Here is a 23254-nt window from a genome sequence, read left to right on the forward strand (position 1 = left end):
CCATAAAAGGTTTGGGCCCCGAAAAGTCATTGTCCCGAATTATGTTTCTATTCCAACGGTTCATTTCAGCAGTCTATGATTTCAGTGTCCAAAAATACCGGCCCTTACTCCGAAAGATTATTGTTCCAAGAGCCTTTATTCCGAAGAAAGAAACAACACGACCCTTCGGAATAACAACCTTTCGAGATGAAGGAAAAACTCATCGCAAAACGACCTTTTCGGCGAAATTACCCTTTGGATATGTTAGAATACCTTCGAAACAAACACCCTTCGAACAACCTCGGATTCGGAATATGACCCGGAAGACGACTTGAAGTTCAACACCATAATAATTGTTGGGTGCAGGACAAAATTATATAATAAGCCGAAATTTTTGGCTTAAAGCCGATTTCATAATATTGGTGCGTGTATTTAATTAAAAACAAATCAACACGCGGACATCTGAAGCCCAACTTCCATCATGAGGTGACACGCACTCCGTAATAAGCCTGTGGAAAGTACGGATGACAAATTGTGACTATGGGCGGTTGATTGTGAAGTGTTTAAATTGGGTGTGGCACTCCTCCAGCCCTTATGGGCGTGTCATATAACGAAGATGACAAATTATGCCTATCGATGAATGCCTGTCTGTATCGTGTCGACTCGGCGGCCTATGCCTCAACAAGGAAAGGCACCCCACCTGTGAGACAGCGGGAAACTAAACGGTTATTAAGGATCGTGATGGAATTTTGGAGCTTTTCTTAGTGAGCCCTTAACATTCTCTTACTGGTAATCATTTTTGGACTTCCGATGCCTTGCGGAGATGAGCCAAAAGGTTTTAGGCAATCCTATGTCATGTTCTATTATCCGAGAATGATCGAACAAGAAAGTTAACGATTCTTTCCAGGATCTGTGGTTGTATAATACACATCATATGTGCCCATGCAAGCCTATATAAGTGAATTCCAACTTGATAACCTATCAATAAATGTCAACACAGAGATGTTTAAAAAATCTAATAATTTGTTTAATTAAATAATCAATCAAATAAGTAATTAATTAAATAATGAATTAATTTGTTTGTTGGTTGATTGGTTCTTCATTCATTTATTCATTAATTTTATTCATTCATAAATTTCATTAATTCATTAATCCATTAATTCATTAATTTTATTAATTCATTAAATAATTCATTCATTCATTCATTCATTCATTCATTCATTCATTCATTCATTCATTCATTCATTCATTCATTCATTTATAGAATGACTGCAGGATTCATGAAACCATCATAAGTCTTAGCAAGAAATTAATTACAGAACAAAATAAGAAAAATTGCAAAAACTAAAATTTAAAAATATAATGACAATAATCTATGTGTTCGGCATATTTGAAATATTTTATGGCGCAATAATTATTTACAGTAATTAATTCCAACATCATTGATGAAAATATCTATAAAATTTTAGTATTGCTGAGTCGATTCATGTCACGAATGAATCGGAATGATAGAAAAAAAATCATGAAGGTTTTTTCATTATTATTATTATTATTATTCATTTTTTATTATTATTTGTTTTTTTAATTGTCGCTTCCGCAAGGGTTTAGTATTTCTTATATAAATATAGATTTGTGGCCGACTTCCTGACATAAAAACCGAACAAGATAATAAAAGTTATTATACCGTAACAAATACATGAAAACGAACAATCAAAACATTCGATTGATTCAAAAATGTAGCGCAGAATTTAAAGACGTTTTATTTCACGTCCACGCACTAACTGAAAAAACAATGTCCTCTTCAATTGTGAGGATTATGGATATAATAGTACTATTTCAATATTACTATAGATTTTACATTTAATATTTTATTGTGGAAAGCCGCCAAGGATTTTCAACTCAATAGAGATCCGATAAGTGGTTTGGGCGTTCGACTTCTCTTTGCAAATAATTTTGATATAACTCCGTCCCATTTTTGGGAAAAAACCCTTTCCTCTATACAGAAATATTTTAATTATAGAATTACAAAATATTTAAATATTTAAAATCACTAAATTGCCCCATCGTAAGGTGCCCCATCGTAAATTGCCCATATAGTAAATGGGGGGGGTGCGGAGGCGAAAGTGTACAAAAGTCCCAACAATTCAGAAAGTCCACTTTTCACAAAATCGCCCCCCCCCCTTGGGAAAAAGGTCCACTTTTTCAAAATCAGCACCCCAAACAAAATCCTGCGTACGGGCCTGGGACCCCAATGTAAAATGATGATTTCGGGGTGGGGGGCTATTTTGAACAAGTATCATGAAAAAATAGTCCCTTTCTTAATTTGTCCTTCTAACCTTTTTGGACAATTTTATTTGTGTTTTTACCCTTAAAAGTGGGTTTTTATGCAGATGGACTTTTGTTTTTGGGTTGTTGTTTTTTGGGTGGGGGTATTGTTGCACCCACCGCACACCCCTGCAAACAGGCCTTATCCCGTTGGTTTGATATAAAGAGAAAAGACTAACACTGGAATATAGAAACATTAGCGCAAATTAGGCCTAATGATTTGGGTTTTTTTTAGTATGATCCCACCGATGTTCCATGATAGAAAGATTGTGGCGTTGGAATTAAATATAATTTGGGTCAAGCCTATAAGCACTATCACCTTTAAGGACGAAAATATATAGGCCTACTCGATATGCCAGTCAAGCAGAGCAAATTGAATCGAAGATACTTGAAATATTAGCGCCTACTTCATAAACATAAGCTTTCAAATATCTATACTCATCGGCTCCTTTGACACTCTTAACCGTATTACATATAATCCAGTTTCCTCAAGAAGTGTTCTCACTTTTTCTGCGATTCACACATACCAAAACAAAAGACTCTCTCTCCCTTGGCGTGAAAAAGGCGGGATGATCAACCCTATCAACTGCCTTATCATTAGCAAAGCAATATGCAGTGCCGATTTTGTTTTCGTTTACTTTCATATGGTTTGAAATTGCTTTGGGCGTTGGAACAAACCATGAAGACCAAGCGATGATGCAGAAAGAAGGACATATAATAGTTTGGATCGGTGAAATTCAAACAAGTTTTTTACGCCTACAGCACACGAATCAAATTGTCTGCTGAATGTGTAGATAGTTAAACTAGCCAAATTAAAATACCAATTATGTATTTTCTTAGATATAAGTTTTCAAAAGGACGTAACTAAATTAAGTGTTATGTCATGTCATTGTACAGAGACGGGGTCATTAACCGAGAGGTCAACAAAGACATGAATATGATGATATAGGACAGTCACTACCATGCTTACATGCTGCAATGAATAATTCAAACTCTGATCTTCAAAGGTAACTGATAAGTGCATATTTATGAAACAAATACTATATATAATCAGCATTTTGATATAAAAGCGATATCGCCGTTAAAATTAGGAAAACGATAAAACAAAGCATCAAACATACAAGATTTGAAAAAGGAGTGCGTTCAATGGGTGTTAACTCAGTTTTCAAGAATAGCGAGAAACTGTCCCCTTGAAATTGCCTTGATCCCTTACCCCTCCCTCTGAAAAAGTCCAACCCATGCACTGTGTTGTTATTCAGTGTTGTTGTTGCTGTTGTCGCCATTTTCGTCATTGTTATTAATGTTTTACTCTCAAGCAGAGGATGATTTAAGGAAGCCCCATCATGCACCGTAAAAGTGTTATCACTAGAGTTTCAACTGCCACTTTACTTTTCAAATCCCATTGAACTCTGTGCAAAAGATGTTGTTTTAGAATTGCCCGTGTGTCGTCATTACTTGGTCGATTTTAGATCTAAAGTGATGTATGCATGAAGGATAATTCACACCTTCTGTAGATAACATAAAATGTGAAATCGACCAACCTTTATAAGGTGTTTTTATTGTAAATATATCTGTCCAAATTCAAATTTAACCATGCACGTGTGTATGCAGTGGGCGGGCAGTGGTGTCATGTTCACTCACACAGCTGTGCTAACCGCAAGACTTCTGGGAAGTGCTTAAATCATCCTCTGTCTCAAGACTACCCTTTTCTGAAAGTGTAAGCATGTAAGCATTTTGGCAATTTCATAACAAACAAAAAAAAAACCCAAAAAACCACACGAGTGCATCTTTTTCAGGGACGTTATCTCTGTTCAACATATTCAATTCGATTATCTTTTCAAAATCAATTCCCTCAACCTCTAAATATGCTCAAAATTCTTACCATTTAAAAAATCTTTAAAATCAAATATCTACAAGTTATCGGCCGTGTCGTGAGTCAAAACAAAATAGACCCAAAATGTATGTGTTCCTACGATTTAATATGATCATGGATATCGCATGCAGTAGATGAGCCATATTTCTAACAGGGATATTTTTTATATTTTTTTATTATCCAATGACGACGAAAGTGAAATATAAAATTGTTTAGCATTTAAACGACTGCACATTTTGATTAAAAATTTTGGGCAAAATGAATTTCGTAAGCATTTGATAAAAGTTAATCTGATATCTACGAAGTGTGTCACTCATTATTCGGGTCAATTTCAGCCATGTTGGTCATATTGCAAATTAATGATAAAAATTAAAAGATGTCACAATTCACAAATGTCATATTTAACGTTACAATAATATAGGGTTAACAAGAAAGTTGTGTTCTGTAATAATCGACATCCTCCTTAAATGCATATTGGCATGTAAAGAAAACACCACATGCACTTTTAAGGACTTTAAGAAGACCTTAAAATAAGCTTTAAGTTCGCCGAACACTGAGTCGGCGTTTGCAATAACTTCCCGACTGACAACGTCAGGGCAAAGGCGCGACGTGATTGGTTACTGCACCGAGTCGGCGTTTGCAAGAAGTTCCCGACTGACAACGTCAGGGCAAAGGCGCGACGTGATTGGTTACTGAGCTGCGCAGTACGTCATTTTTAGTCTGGTTGACAGGATCGATATCAAATTCCAATGAGACAGGATTTCTGGTCATGAGGTTTAATAGCTATTGAAAAATCGAAATGTTGAATGTTGACGATTTATACGTCACTTAAGTTAAACACCCTCTTATTTCAATAAGTAAATCCTTCCGCTCTTTCCGAGCGATTGAACAACGCCTACCTACAATTCCGACAAGTACGTCAATAAGTGCCCCTTCAACCTAACAATGTACATTAAAACATTATTTTGATTAAGGGGTAGAGTATGAACGCTTGGACAAAATTTTTTGTGGGAGATGAGAGTACATCAGAGCGACCAGACATATCGATTTGCATTCTGAATACGAAATATGTCCTTCTGATATCAAATAATTTAGATTTTTTTTGAAATTCGCGATATAATGCACATTTTATGGCATAATGATTAAAAATGACATTTTTAATATGTAACAGTCCTCGAAGTAAACTTTATAAATCTAATGCTAATGTACTTAAAAGTGTATGTAGCTGGGATGAAAAGCCGACGATCAATTGAACATTTTGACCTTTCATATTGAAGATATCTTACATCATTAGATTTAGAAAGTTTACTTCGAGGACTGTTAAATATCAACAATTTAAAAAATATCAAATTTAAATAATTTGTCATAAAATTTGTATTATATAGCGAATTTCAACAAATCAAAATTATTTGATATCAGAAGGACATTCTTCGTATTCAGAATGTAATTCGATATATCTGATGTGCTCTCATGTCCCACAAAATATACTGTCGAGACGTTCATACCAGAGCCCTTAAGTGAAAGAGAATTTTGTAGGAAGCTTTCGTCTTGCTCAATTTAGAATGAGCAAGTCAACAGACAAAACAAACAACCGAGATGCCTTTATTTATTTATTCGTCTGTGTAGTTGCAGTAACCTCCCATAACTTCCTCTAATTCTTATATGGAACTAGACCTAAAATCGCACAATAAAAGAATAAGACAGATGTACGTATATGAACATCTTAACAGGGTTTCTACGAGCGGATAATCGCGGCGTAGTTGTCCGCACCATCATATGACAATAGAAATTAGATTTTCCAATTTTTCCCCGGCAATTTTCATGGATCTTCATACGCAAACTCAATAGGTATAGACCCCCTACGTCAATTTGATGCATGGCATTCAAGGATGTCGATTGCAGCGATTGAAGTGACGTCAAAATGACGTCACGCGTAAACCTCTCAAGAGCTTTTCAACAATCTATAGCTGCGCTAGCCATTCTGCAATTATAATGGGCCGCAATACGAGCTAATACGTTAACTCTAAACCCGTATAGCCCCCCCCCCGGGGGCACTCAACTTTGGAAGTGACTGTCAATAGGCCCCTCTTTTGAAGTCGACTATACCCGATGACCCCCTTTTTTTAAAGTCATACCCCGATGGCCCCCCTTTTTTTAGCCTTGCGGCTACCCAATGACCCCCTTTTTTTGGTTGCGGCTACTCAATGACCCCCTTTTTTTCTAGATTTTCTAGAAGAGCATCATCAAAATGCAACAAAATAATGCCGAAACTTTCAAATTTTGCTCCATTTTTCCAAAATTTTCTACCCGATGACCCTTTAAAAAAAAAATTATACCCAATGACCCCCTTTTTTATTTTGTTTGTACCCATTGACCCCCTTTTTTTTAAATAACGCTTTGTTACCGATAGGCCCCTACTTCGCGACCCCGGTAGGCACATTCCCGTCACTTCTAAAGTTGAGTGCCCCCCCCGGGGTATAGCCCTAACCGTAACCAAATAAGGACCATAACCCTAACCCTAACCCTAAACCCTAACCCTGAACACTAACCCTAACAATAAACCATGACCCTAACCCTAAACATTAACCCTAACCCTAACCCTAAACACCATCCCTAACCCTAAACACTAACCCTAACCATAACCATGACCCATTGACCCATTGACCCTAATCATAACCCTAACCTTAAACACTAACCCTAACACTAATTCCCAGATAACATGCATATTGACCCAACGTTGGTTTTCGAACGCCAATCAAGGCATCGGCACTATTTTGCTGCCCATATTGGACCAATCTTGGCTTACCATCGGTAATCTTCATATTGGCATCACAGTGGCAGCCTAAATTGGTCCAATATAGGCCCAATATTTGGCCCAAGCCCAATCTGGGACCAATCTTGGGCCCATGAGCAAATGATATTGGGCCATTATTGAACATAAATTGGGCCACCATCGGACCAATATCGCCATGTTATCTGGGAACCCGCGCCCTAAACTCTATACCATACCTGACCTATAAACACTAACCCTAACCATAACCCAAACCATAACACTAACCCTAACCATATCCATAACCATAACCATAACCATAACCATAACCATAACCATAACCATAACCATATCCATAACCATAACCATAACCCTAATCATAACCCTAACCCTAACCATAACCCTAACCATAACTATAACCATAACCATAACCATAACCATAACCATAACCATAATAACCATAACCATAACCATAACCATAACCATAACCATAACCATAACCATAACCATAACCATAACCCTATTCATAACCCTAACCCTAACCCTAACCCTAACCATAACCCTAACCATAAACACTAACTATAACTATAACCATAACCATAACCATAACCAAACCATAAAACTAAACCTTAATCCTAACCCTAACCCTAACCCTTAACCTAAACACTAACACTAATCATAACCCGAACCATAACCCTAACCCTAAACACTAAATATAACCATAACCATAACCACAACCACAACCATAACCATATAACCATAACCATAACCATAACCATAACCATAACCTGAAACAATAATCCTAACCTAACCATAACCCTAACGATAACACTATCCTAAACCCTAACCATAACCCTAAACCCTAATTATAACCCTAAACCCTAGCCATAATCATAACCCTAACCCTAAACACTAACCTAACCCTAACCCTAACCATAACCATAAACCTAACCATAACCCTAACCATAACCATAGACCTAAACACTAACCGTAACCCCAAACACTAACACTAACCCTGTCCCTAACCATAAACCTAACCATAACCTTAAACCCGAACCATAACCCTAACCATAAACACTAACCCGAACCCTAAACCCTAACCATAACCATAACCCTAGCCCTAAACAACTACCCTAACCATAACCATAATCATAACCATAACCCTAACCCTAAACACTAATCGTAACCCTAACCATACCATGGGACCATAACCCTAACGCTAACCATAACCCTAATCACTAGCCCTAACCCTAAACCCTAACCCTAAACATAAAAATAACCATAACCATAACCATGATAACCATAACCGGTACCATAACCATAACCCTAAACCTTAATTCTAATCATAACCCTAACCCTAACCCTAAACACTAACCCTAACCCTAAAAACCCTAACCATAACCATAACCATAACCATAACCATAACCATAACCATAACCATAACCATAACCATAACCCGAACAATAACACTAACCTTAAACCTTAAACCCTAACCCTAACATAGCCTTAACCATAACCATAACCATAATCCTTACCCTACACACTAACTATAACCACAACCATAACCATAACCAAAACCAGAACCAGAACCCTACTTATAACTCTATTGGTTCTACAAAACCATTTTCTTGGCAACATGTACAAAATGCATGTAATCCTTCGTTCAGTCCTGATATTTCTCAGTGCTAATTTAGTTAGAATTAGAACTAGAGCGGTTACCGCACCACAGCTGAACCATATGTGGCTTTGGCAGTATATTATGGTATACCACTGTCACCTGCGGGGGGGGGGGGGTCATACATTCTTGGGATATCTAGATATGAAAAGGACCCAAAATAGGAATATTCGGAGGTTCATACCTTCTTGGCAGTTCGAGATATGAAAAGGACCCAAAATATGAATATTGACCCAGGTTCTATGAGGAGTGTTACCCCCGGTGGAAAAAAATATTTTTTATTATATTACTTTGTTCTCTTTCATTTGACACCACTCGTGGGTTCATACCTTCTTGGCATTTTGAGATATGAAAAGCACCCATATGAATATTGACCCGGGTCTTATGAGGAGTGCCACCCCGGGTGGGAAAATATTTTATTATAATTATTCTTTACCTTTTTCTCTTTAAAAACACTAACCCTAACCCTAAAAACCATAACCATAACCATAACCATAACCATAACCATAACCATAACCATAACCATAACCCGAACAATAACCCTAACAACAGTAACAATAACACTAACCTTAAACCCTAACCCTAACATAGCCTTAACCATAACCATAACCCTTACCCTACACACTAACTATAACCACAACCATAACCATAACCAAAATCAGAACCAGAACCCTAATCATAACTCTATTGGTTCTACAAAACCATTTTCTTGGCTAAAGAACCTTACTGTGTAAATTTAATATAAAGTGCACTCATTTGGGCTTACAACATGTACAAAATGCATGCAATCCTTCGTTCAGTCCTGATTTCTCAGTGCTAATTTAGTTAGAATTAGAACTAGAACGGTTACCGCACCACAGCTGAACCATGTGGCTTTGGCAGTATATTATGGTATACCACTGTCACCTGGGGGGGGGTCATACATTCTTGGATATCTAGATATGAAAAGGACCCAAAATAGGGATATTCGGGGGTTCATACCTTCTTGGCATTTCGAGATATGAAAAGGACCCAACCAGGTTCTATGATGAGTGTTATCCCCGGTGGAAAAAACTATTTTTATTATATTACTTTGTTCTCTTTCATTTGACACCACTCGTGGGTTCATACCTTCTTGGCATTTTGAGATATGAAAGCACCCATATGAATATTGACCCGGGTCTTATGAGGAGTGCCACCCCGGGTGGGAAAATATTTTATTATAATTATTCTTTACCTTTTTCTCTTTAATTTGACACCACTGGGGGTCATACCTTTGTGGCATTTCGAGATATGTTCATTTCAGACAAAATGGTTGGTCAGTGAGTAAGTAAGTATTTAAGTGTAGGCTGATAATTCAGCAAAACTATATATAACCTCCCTCCAATTGTTTGAGTGAAAATTTGGGATGAGGCTGTTCATCGGACAGTCGATCCTACTTTAAAGCACATTCGATGATCCCACCGACAGTATAAAAATAAAATAAAATTGTGTCTAAATTGCCTAAAAGTTTTACTAAAAGTAAAAGAGAAGTTATTAAAAGGTATTTTTGAAATGAAAAATAGGGGAAAAACAAGGAAAATAGCAATATGACAAAGTTGAAGCTCCATTCAAATACAGTACATGTAGCTAAGGCTGCGTTCACATAGAAGTATACTATTCGGGTATACGGTGCACGTTTTGCAGGTTCACGCGTATAGCTTAAATCGAGCAAGGCAATTTCATAGTACCGGGTCACATAAGGCTACGATCGCATAGAAGTATACTATTCGGGTATACGATGCACGTTTTGCAGGTGCACGCGTATAGCCTAAATCGAGCAAGGTAATTTCATAGTACCGGGTCACATAAGAGCTATTCGAAAAGGCCGTAGGCCTATACCTGCGTTTAGTATAGTATAGTGGGAATCGCGCGTGTTCGATTTCAGTGCAGCGTATACCGTCCAAATTTTAAAAACCTAAACCATATGTGGGTAAATTCATTTTTTAATAGATGCACTATCTAATTCTGCACATTATGACACCTCATTGAATGCAATGTGACCTCAAGAAGTAAAGTTACAAGCATTTGATAAGACGAAGAAAATGGGTAAACTGACATACTCGCTGTTCGCTATACGAAATACGCTCATTCGATCAGGCTGAGTTCACATAGTATACTCCTATATGAACTCAGCCTGATCGAATGAGCGTATTTCGTATAGCGAATACCGTATACCGTATACTTCTATGTGAACTCAGCCTTAGGGCTACTTTAAGTAGAAAATTTACAGATTCGTGTAAAATGTCTTGTCTTCAATATACACGACTTTTGGCTTAAGAATATCTAAAATCTGAATTTTAATGATTTTTACGATCCTCCGGATGAGCAAAGCACTGAATAGGCCTTTAAGCAACGTGCTTTGCCTAAAGAATAATTGAAACAAATTCTACAAATAACTTTGTAAGATAAAAAAAATTGACTGTCTCATGCAGATTTTGGAACAAAAGTGCCGCTATCTTAGAATTGAAACCGAGCGTATCCAACCGTTATATTCGTTTGGTCACGCTTTGTCAAGATTTTAATTCATGAGAAAAATAACGATAAAAAGATAAAAGGTAAAAACAGTTATATTGTACACCGCAATCAAAAAATATCGGTAAGTCACTGACTTTAATAGTGACTACGATGGTATGCCATTATTGTGATCTATAAAACCAGATACGATGGTAGTAAAACCCGAGAACTTCTTCTCTGGTAAAACACAGGAAAGATGTCTAACATGTCTAACAAGTTTGGAACTCTATTATGATTTTTTTCACGGCAGTGAAATGATGCCACTTTCCCCCCACATATCATATGCGCAGTTTATCCCTTACATATCCTGTGTCTTGAATAGCTATTAGCCCACCAACCCTGTGGTTAAGAGGCTAAGAAATAAGTCCTAATATCTCATACCCTAGTTTGTACGCCTTTATCTAATCCTGCCCCATATGACAAGGACTTATTTAGCCCTTAGCCCTGCAAAGAGTCTGTTCAGTGTAGTAAATTTTTAACCTGTTTTATAAACATGTTTGCAATTGGCTTATAGCCATCACATGCTGACAGTACACATAACTGATTGGTTAATCAAAACTAGCAGGTCATGGTCAGTATACTGAATGTTTACTTTGTGAAAAGGCCTATATAGAAAACTATGCAGCAGGCGATTTACTTCAGAAAAAGTGCAATATAACTACATTGCACAAAACTAAGTCCATTATCTATAGTCAATTGAATGTTTATTGACTCTTGTAATAACCCAGCAATGTGTGTATAAACCTGTATAATATATTTTCTGTTACAAAATAAATAATTGGTGTTCATAAAAACAGGGCTATGAGACAAATATCGCTGACAAAAGCTAGCAAGATCAAATGGCTGTGTGATTTGTTTACTTTAGTGATAAGGCATCTTGCATATAATTTTCTTCGTAGTTATAGCCAAATTTGTTTCCTGTAGGTGGCTTAAAAACCTAAATGCAAAATGAGATCCTGTAGGTTGCTCCGGAGGTGGCTTAAAAAACTAAATGCAAAATGAGGTTTAAAAAAAATGTTTTCCAGAGTCAAGACGCAGGTATTATTGTTAAGCCCCATATCACTTATTTATTGTCGAATAAGTACAGAGTAGGTTAGATATGAATATTAAACATGTTAAATGTTGGACCAAAGTAGCTCAAAGTTCATGTACTATACACCTGATCCGTGAACTTATCTTTTTTAAAGACAAATTCTTGTTTAAACCTGGTATCACACCATCGGGACGTACGACCCCGCGTACGTCCAACTTTAGTGGGGACGTAAATGAAGATTTGGGGATGTGCCACTATACCATACATGCAAGAAATATACGCAGGACGCATGAACCGGGTGACAATGTGCTATCTTAATGCTAAAACGGTAAGGAAGATGCCTATGAGATATATTTTAGTCCGCTTTTTTGTCCCGGTATTTTGAGCGAGTGGGTCAATTTTCCTCCTGTTCCTCCGGCATGTCCGGTGTGTCATAATGCATGGCAGTGAGCGCTACTCCCTTGTTTACCGTTTTTGAATTATGAAGCAACCCTTTATTTTTTAAATCGATTTCAAGGAATAAAATGTCTATTAAACTTGTCCTGTCACTCCTGTGTACAAATCTCCCGCATGTGAATTTTGCGATTTAGCGGATAAAAACGAACGGAACCTTTCACTTACACATACAACATTCGGTGAATTATGGTAATCAGATAGTAAGTGTTTCTAAGATTATTTTAGGATATGATACTTGGCACATGTCATACAATATACAAGAGTTGATTATGAACACAGACATCCGACACCGCTCAGATGCGGCGATCTATCACTACATCAAAAAGCCCAACCCTAACACAATAACACTTACTTCAATCAAACAATTTCTCCGGTATCAATGATATACGGTATCATATCACAAAATCAGAAAAAGTAGGCCAATATTAAATATCATTTGCACCTGAACAACCTAAATTTATTATTGCCAATAAAGAACAAGGAAATAGATTGGTTCTTATTAAGTATAATCGTGAAAAATATGCAAATAAAGGCGCCAATATGAAGTCTTAAGATGAGTTTTGATTGAGTTTAAAGATATCATGCAGTGAGCGGCTAAGTACATTAGATCATGATTTCTCCCAATATATTCATTAGGATAGCAACTTGGGTGGGCAAATTATATGCACCTGAGTAAAGAGTAGTGAGATACAGTATACAGTACTTCCCATATGTTGTGCTCGGTGATATCGAAACATTTCAAAAAGGAGGAAACAAATCTTGATGTATGATATGAAAATAGCTTTTCCAATTTTATATCAAAGCTCACTTCATACTCGTATCTCCCAGTGCGCGCACTGGTCCCTCTTCTTCTTCAAAAACACACGTTCTTCTTCTTCTTTTTGGTCACGAAGCGGCAAAAACAAACAAACAAACAAACAAAAAACCAACAAAACAACAAACAAACGAAGACTTAAGATAATAATAGCTAGATCCGACACATGACTGAATCCACTCATGGACCATTACATCAACATGATCAATGGTCTAATTTGATCCACTGGATCCACAGTTGAAGTTGAATAGTCCACGGTAAACCAGGGATGGTAAGCTTACATTGCACTCAACACGTTAGCCACGATCACCATGTTAATAATTCCAATACGTTATTCGTAATAGTATATATAGGGCCTATCACTAATCGTCGTTACCATATTGATTTATATAGACCTATACATCCAATATAAATCACATAACCAAAGCCATCATCTGAAAAATATGACTATGATATTGCAATTTTTCTTACATTTTGCTTCAAATTGATGAGTTGTTTTTACAATTTTTATGATTTCCGTTCTGCTTTCAAATTACTCATGTTAAAACCGTGACCTAAGTGACAAGAATTATATATTCCAGATATTTGATGACTCGATTTAAGGATTGATTGAATATAGGGCTATATAAACGATATATTCTGGAATAGCTGATATCATACAAAATGTCTTAATGTTCCGCTTGTTAGAAGGAACTGTTTTTTCTTAATGCCAATTAGTCATGCATGTTTAAAATTCGACCTTCGCACATTCAAATGCTTGTAACTTTGCTTGTAGATGTCTCAGCACACTGTGGTCTCAGCAGTTTCAAAGGACAATTCCCACTTGGTCCAATTCCACTAGTCCAATCCCATTTGGTCCAAATCCCACTTGGTCCAGTCCCAGTAGTCCAATCTCACTTAGTCTACGTCCCACTTAGGCCATGTCCCTCTTAGTCCATGTCCCACTTAGGTCATTGCCACTAGGGCCACGTCCCACTTAGGCCATGTCCCACTAGGCCATGGTACAACTATAGGGCCATGTGGCCCATGTCCCATTAGGGCCATGTCCCACTTAGGCCATGTAGGATTGGACCAAATGGGAATGGACCAAGTGGGAACTAGACCACGTGGGAATGGACCAAATGGGATTGGACCAAGTGGAAATGAACCGTTTCAAAGAGGTGTTAAAATGTGCAGACGAAGATATTGCATCAATTTAAAATACAAATTTACCCAATTATTGTTTCTGTTTGAAAAAATGGACTCTTTTGGCTCTTTTTCAAGTGTAATTAAGATCAAGAAAGTCAACTTTATGACCGAGTTCATATAGACGGCGGTGAAAGTCTAAATTGATCCTCTTAATGACACCATTGGCGCATGAAGCCTGCACATGGATGGACATCGATAGGTTTACGGAACAAGCCGCCAACACGCAGCCAGGGCCAAAGACAACAAACTCACAAATTCCTCTCGGTTCAATCGAATGAAAACCTAGATACTCTTTTGCCACATCGGCTTTTCAATCCATCTAAATGATGCGTGTTTGTTTATACAGCACCAAGAGAAAACAATTTGAATTGAACCCGAGAAAGTTTAAATGGTTGTTACTTGCTATATACGTTGACGTTCAACACACTCTCTCATCATGCTCATGTCATGCTTTCCATGAAATGACAACCCATGGGAAGGGGGGGGGGGGTACTTTAACTGCGGCTGCATGGAACTCCGAAAACGTACCACGAAATATGTAATATATGCATATATAACCAAATTTGACGAAAAAGACACCCAAATTATAATTTGCGAAATTTTGAAATTATTGAAGTTCAAAATTAAAAGTACAGTTGCCAAATTCTGGATAATATCTGTAAATTTGGTAAACCATGAAAAAACACTTTTCACAGATTTTTACAAAACATTAAAAAAAGTTCTCCAAATAATTAAGCGCTTTTGACTTTTGCTCCCCCGATTCAATAATAACTTTGCGAAATTTGATATAAATTTGGAATGATTGCGTACAATCATGATCTTTTTTAATGAAAGAAAGTTCGTTCCTGCAGTTAAAAGTTTGGGGATCCCCCAACATGCCCAAATTGTATATTTATCTACGGCGTTAAATACCTGTCATTTCGACATCGCACGTTCGCGATTAAGCCATTTTTCGGCGTAACAACACCGCCATACCTTGTGACTTTCAAAAGTGATATTTCCCGGGCCGGCCGGGATGGGGATGTGTCATCTGCGAATCTTCCACAAATAGCAAAAAATTCGCACTTTGGAAATCGCTTTTTTTAGAGGTCGGCCCAGGGAAACTTGTTTGCAAATAAAAATGCTTTCTATAGTTTTTAATAGTGCATCCCATTATTTGCCAGCGAAGGCATTATTTTTTTGGAAGACCTTAATTGTTTTAGCATTGCCGAAAAAAGGATCCGCAGTTTCGACATCGCACATTCGACATCGAGCCATTTTTCGGCATAACAACACCGCCATTTTTCGGCATAACAACACCGCATACTATTTCTCTGGCCGGAATGGGGGATGTGTCATCTGCGAATCTTCCCAAACCTCTTCAAAACGCGCACTTTCCATGATACTAAGTAAGAGGTTGACCTTATGCATCATGGTCTGAATATTATGTTTGTCATGCATTATCAATATAGATTCCGGAAAACTGGAATGATTAAATAAACGAACAGCCTGTTAAGAGGACCAACGAAAACAAATACAGGAATTTAGAGTGTTCTTTGAGAAAGGACGATACCGCGAGGCGCGTTATACATTCATACATGTTTCAGAAGTCACAACCTCAGGGACTTAATTTATTAGTTCAATTGCACACTTTCCATTTTTCGATGGAAATGATAATTATGATACTAATGATGAGGATGATAAGGTTGATAACGATGATGATGTTAATGATAATGATTGCGCTAAAAAGTTCCCCTTTAATTATATGTTTAACTGATGTCTAGAAACGCTTTTTTATTGCTTGAAAATTTGATTTACATCACTCGAATATCTGTCCACTTTTTAATCAAAAATGTTTTACTTTTATGTAAAAATGTACATAATGCACTGGAAAATATATTTTGTGTCTTTTTTCTGAAACGGCAATACATGAATGCGACAAATAAATAGCCAACAATTCGCACCTCGGAAATCGCTTTTTTTAGAGGTCAGCCCAGGGAAACTTGTTTACAAATAAAAATGCTTTCTATAGTTTTAAAAGTGCATCCCTTTTTTCGGAAGACCTTGTTTTAGCATTGCCGAAAAAAGGATCCACAGTTTCGACATCGCACGTTCTACATCGAGCCAGTTTTCGGCCTAACAACACCATTTTTCGGCATAACAACACCGCCATTTCCCTGACCGGAATAGGGGATGTGTCATCTGTGAACCTTCCCAAACCTCTTCAGTACGCGCACTTTCCATCTAAAGTAAGAAGTTGACCTTATGCATCATGGTCTGAATATTATGTTTGTCATGTATTATCAATATAGATTCCGGAAAACTGGAATGATTAAATAAACGAACAGCCTGTTAAGAGGACCAACGAAAACAAATACAGGAATTTAGAGTGTTCTTTGAGAAAGGACGATACCGCGAGGCGCGTACATGCATACATGTTTCAAAAGCCGCAGTTTGATGTTCACTTGCACACTTTGCATTTTTCGATGGAAATGATGATGATAATGGTTATACTATAGCTAATAGTGATGACGATGATGATGATTGCATAAAGCCCCCTCCTTTTTTTTTTTTATGTAGAGCATATCTAGGCATTAACAACAGAAAATCTAGAAGATAATGCTGACGAAACTTCGCCAGGCACAAGTGACCTGGTGAAGGGGATCGCCGTAGATAGCTGGTCGGGGTATTTTTACAGGACAGGCAAGTGTAGACAATGGTACACGACAATTATCGGCCATTACTCGGAACCGACTGCAACGAGGTTTTTTTTATCAGATGAACCACGGGGAGAGCGGAGATTTTGTTTGTCCTGCGGGGAATCGAACCCGGGACCTCTCACACCAAAGGCAAAGACCTTAACCAGTGTGCCACGCTGCTCCCTTACCATTAACTCCTGATATCTAGCTAGTTAATGCTTGAACTTTTAGGGGGGAAGGCAACTTTAAGTGGGGCAAAATTTGACGAAGATGGTCAAAAATGAGCTAAAAAGTACAAAAAAAGCCTAAACATTTTTAAATATTGCGGCCAGCCTCCCAAGGAGGAAGACTTCTCACTTTGACTTTGGATATGACTTCAACATATTCAAAATGGTAAGAGACTGGGGACACCTATAATTGTGCAACGGGTAATTAGGCTATATAGAGCAGTCAGGATTTCGCCTCTGCAATCACATGCACTGAGAGGTTGTTTCCGCCCCGCCCTGATATCGAAAGTATGGTGAGGTGAATCGACTGATAATCTATGAAAATGTATGTTAAAAAAATAAATGTTAGAATATATAGCGCCTTTCACAAGTCATGTATTAAAGCGCTTTACATTATTTTTATTCCACTGCTGCCCAAGGCATGCTCATACCTTTGGGCGGCGCTCAATTGACAATATAACAGCTCCCCATTTTCACCCCTGAGCATAGAGAGGAAAGTAAGGAAAAACACCTTGCCCAAGAGCACAACACGATATAGCACCACCGGGGCTCGAACTCGCGAGTTACTCGCAATCCACCGATTGCAAGGCAGAGCCCGTATCGCTGCGCCACCGTACCCACATGTTGGTATACTAGTAAACAAACAAGAGCTAATTAAGAAAGCAAATCAACAACAAGCACAACCGCCTGTGACTGGTTGGGCTATTCTATTTGAAATTCACACACCCCTTTGGAAAATTTTAGCTTACTTTTTCCAGTGGCGTACCGTGGCCGCTCCTACCCCGGGGGGCTGAAGAAAATTCAATTTTGCCGCCCCTTCATCAACAGCCCGAAAAGGTTGACCCACATTTTTACGGTGGTTTGAAAAGTGGAGGCAAAAAAAAAAAAAAAAAAAGGATATAAGCGCTAGTGCCCTAAAAGCAACACATTTTGATGTATAGTAACATTTTTTCACAATTTTTTATGCTTTTTCAAATTCTTTTGCCGTCCCTTCTTCTTCTGCCGCCCCTCTTTTTACCGCCCCTTCGTTTTGGCCGCCCCCTGCTTTTACCCCGGGGGCTGGCGCCCCCAAAGCCCTCCCCCCAAAAAAAATACGCGCATGTTTTCACACAGGAAATATGTATTTCAAATTGAGCTATACCTGAATTGTGGTCTCCATTTAATATCATCACTCCCTGTGTGGAAGATTAAGTTCGTGTGTTCCACAGGGGTGTATGGATTTCAAAAGGAATAGCCTATTACGGAAGCAGACGAGTGAAGATAAATGTGTGACACAACAAACAACCAATTATAAATTCGTTCTTTTTTGACCTACATTTTACGCTTTAAAAATTTTGAAAAAGAGGATTATAGGAACAATTATTATCGAAATCTAGGATAAATCTGTTCCATGAACCGGAGAAAATAAAAAAGAATAATTGGTTAAGGTAAATATACACGTTTGTTATTAGATTTGCGGTAAACTTGATTGTGTTTTGAACAAAGAAAGTTATTTTCTGTATAGCGAAACGTAGCCCTTGTTTATCACGATCATTTATCATGTATAATCTTGCGGTGTTTTAGCGAAAGATGGCTATAGTTATTGTAAATAATTTTTGTTCAAAATTTTAACAAGTTTTCTATAGTTTTTCATTCTATAATCAACAGGTTTGACATGGCTAACTTCAAGACAATAAAACATATTTTCTCGACAAATTGAATTTAAAGGCTACAATCATTATGAACAGTGATAAGCCATTGATCAAATTGTCGCGTGTAGCGATTTTCAAGTTTAAATGCGTTTAAATCCACAATGTGTGAGTTTGCTCCACAGCGACGCCCTCAATTTATTTTTCTACTTTTTGCATGATTGTAATGCCCAGTGGTGTACTAAAATACCACGTGAAAGACTAAGCATGAAGTTAAATCAGTTTCTATGGCCCTTCTAAGTTCCAACGCCTGCAAATGCGTTATTGAAATACCTTCAATGAAGTTATTCAACTGCTATGTGGACTGAAGTAGCACTGAAATCAGATCATCCTCCTTTAAACAATTAAAAGGAGAAAATTTAGAGATCAAAATTGTTTTTGTCAAACTGAACATGATGAAAGTCATAAGACAATTTTCTCGAGTAAGCAAGGTTTGACCTGTATATTGTACTTCCAACCAACCAACTAACCCACAACATGTACAGCCTATGGGCAAAAAAAGCAAAGTATAAGCCAACATATCGGAATTGGCAGCAAACCGCTAAGATTTTGATTGTTGATCTATTGAATATTAGCAGTCCAATAAAAATAAATAGAGCGCTGAAACCCATTATTGAGCAGTATTTTACTATAACACTGGTAGTAGCCTAAAAAACATTTTAATTGATAAACTCGGAAGTCAACCCCAACATTTTTCAAGAGCTCAAAACATGGGGCTCAAAAGTTCAGGCGGGCGTTTTCTCCCCTGGGTTGGGAGCCTTCTATCGGCATGATTGGAGAGGTATAACCTACACGTTCGAATCATGGAAATAACGATTACCATTTTCTTATATATTTTAGCATTTTGCTTGAACCTGGTCCCATCAGGACCCAAGCGTAACCTCACCAATTCTGTCAACCCATCAGTATCCAAGCGTGTGTCCACCAGGTATATTTGACAAACGTATTCAACATCCGATATCTTTTATGAGGCACGACACATTGGTCAAACATTGAGAAAATTGAGAAAAAAGTCACCGAGAGAAGAAGCTCTCCGAGATTTTTTCGGGACCTGAAAGCACATCAGACATACCAAATTGCATTCTGAATGCGAGGAATGTACTTCTGATATCAAATAATTTCATATTATACCTAAAATTTTTTTTCTTTTCTTCAATACGAAAGATCAAAATTTCCATATGATGATCGAGTCAGATCGACTTTTCCTCCCAGCTACATTTAGCCTACACTTTAAGTACATAGCATATTAGATATACCACTTTAATAATTAAATTTTAATATTAAATTGTCAATTTTGAACAATTTGCCAGAAATTTTTTATCACATCACGATTAAAAAAAAACCCACTAAATTATTTGATATTATCAGGACATTACTAGTATTCAGAATGCAATTTGGTGTTTCTGCACTCTGATGTGTTATCAGGTCCCACAAAAATAATGTGCAAAGGTGGGTAAAAGAGCCCTTTTAAGGGCTCTTTTAAGGACAAATAAAATGGTCCAATAATAATGAATGAAGCCTATTATTGTAAACATGAAACCCTTTAAGTGGTAGCTGACTGCTTCATCAGCGAGAAAATGTTTCACATTCTCTTCTAGGTCACCATCTCCCAGTTCCCAACTTTATTTCCGCTTTTTCATGGTTTCCATGGTTACCCTAAGGGCACATTACTAAGGCGATAGACCAGAAAATAAGGCAACTCTTTAAAGCCTTAAGAAAATAAACCACGCTTTTTCATTCGTGACTAAAGCCATGGACATGTTTGTTGTATTTCACGGTTGAGAACTATCCCGTGAAGTTTAACAGAAAATGCCTTCACTATACGTGCTAATAAGCACCAGATGGAAGATACACACAAGTGGTGTAAAAATCTGCACCCGATTAAACCTCATATCCAGTGTAAACTGAATAAGTTTATTGTGATTATAACGTCAAAAGGCTGCTAATTTTTAGATTACCCAGGGCATTTTGGGAGTTTAAAAAACAAAAGTAGACATGTAACCATTAACATTTTTTTCCACTTTAGAATAAACCACGACCTGAACAATAATGTAAAAATTAACGATATTGTAATCTATTTTTGAGTAATTAAGAGTTTTAGTGACATTTTGGTATTTTTACCAAACCTGTGATAACAAATATTGAAAAAAATGTTTGCCTGCCCTCCACCGACCGACCCACATTATTGGCTAACGATACTATAATTATTGCGTTATAGGGATGGAGGGCGTTTCTACATCAACTATCTATAACTCTCTTCTGAGTCAGTGTAGGGACTAGGGAGCAACACCACCAATGCGCCATCTGTGTATAACCTAATAATGAGTTCAGGTAAAATACAAAAACTTTTTGATGTATTTTGGGTTAAGTAATAATCAGAGAGAGTATAGCGAATTAAAGTGTAAATCCTATACATGAATTTGAATCGCCCAAAAAAGTCTTATTTTTATAATTCTTGAAAAAATAATGCCCCGAATTAAACCCGGCAAAAGCAGGTTTGCAGTGCATGGCGTCAGTAAAAAGAGTTTCAACTTTCGGAAATCATTAATTATATCAAACCTGTATTACAAATGCTTTCTTGACATATTTTAATATAACACAATTTAGTTTGCTTGTAGGAGTGGGTGAGTTTGTTTGTCTTTGTTGTTTGTTAGGTTTTCATTTAGTACCGTCCAAAAACATGAAAAAGGATTGTCATGATGCAAGTCTTACGAAATGGCATTTCCTGAAAGACGCAAAAGTTTGTAGAAATTGGCCCATAGTTGCGAGCCGTATAACCCTCTCCTATTTATGGGTCGTTTAAACTAAGATTTAAAACAAACAAACATAATACTGTTTCATCTTTTCTATCGATAAGTGCGCCATCAAACATGTGAAAATGCTACATATACGCCATCGGATTTCTTTCAGATAGAGAGCGTTAGTCACGTTGAGAGCAGGATTTCAGGGGATGCCGGTTAAGATTTTTAAGGCTACGACGGTTGTGTAAATCTACTGATCGGGAACATAACCGTCTTGAACGGTCTGGGCCGTGCAATTTAAAATGAACTCACGATGTAAGCATGTAATTAAGCACGTGAGTACGGCAATAATGTTTAATACGATATTTTTTAAATGCAATTGCATAATGGTTAATTATTTTTTCAAACCGTAATTTTTGACACGCTGTGCACTGCTGCATCAGAATCTGGAATTCAAAAACTTGGAATTGCAACTTTTCATTTTGGGGTTTGAGGGTTTGGAGGCGTATATCTTGGTCAATTCTTGCTCGATTTTCACGAACAGGGTGTCAAATGAAAAAGCAAAGTCCAGTTAACAAACTGCATATTTCAGAATAATCCAAAATTATAAATTTGTTAATAATGACTTAGGGAAATGAGCGTCGATTATTTTGGAAATCATTAGGCTTAATTTCGAAAATATGGAAAATGTTATCGGTGCCACACTGATACAATTGTTTGTTTGCTTGATTGTTTGCTTGTGTTTGTTGCACGTTGCCGTTGTTCTGTTTTTAGGTCTTTTCTTTTGTAATCTTGTTCCATTTAAATATGGTATCGATATTATCATAATTTTCCATCGATGAGTGCGCCATCAAGCATGTAAAAATAAACTATTCAAATATTTAGATAGAGTGCGTTATCAGGTTAGAAACTTGATCATAGCCTAGCTGATGCCGGATATGATTTTGATTAGGCCTATGTTAAAGTAATTTTCTCACATAACCGTGAATTACAATGAGCTCACTTTTGCAAAATTGTCAGATTAAAATATTGACAAATAACTGCATAAACTGTGTGCAAAAATTATAACAAACACTTTGTGATCCAAACGAGAGTAACTGATTAACACCTCACCAAATGTGCCTTTAAAACAGGCCCGCAGCCAGGATTTAGTATTATTATTATGAGGGGAGGGGGGATTTTATACCCTTTATATAACCCGACATTTAATCATTCTTGTTAAATGTTTTGTATTTGCTGTACTGCAATAAAGACCGTGGTGTACAGTGAAGG

The sequence above is a fragment of the Amphiura filiformis genome, chromosome 15 (genome assembly GCF_039555335.1).
Source record: "Amphiura filiformis chromosome 15, Afil_fr2py, whole genome shotgun sequence".
Classification (NCBI taxonomy): domain Eukaryota; kingdom Metazoa; phylum Echinodermata; class Ophiuroidea; order Amphilepidida; family Amphiuridae; genus Amphiura; species Amphiura filiformis.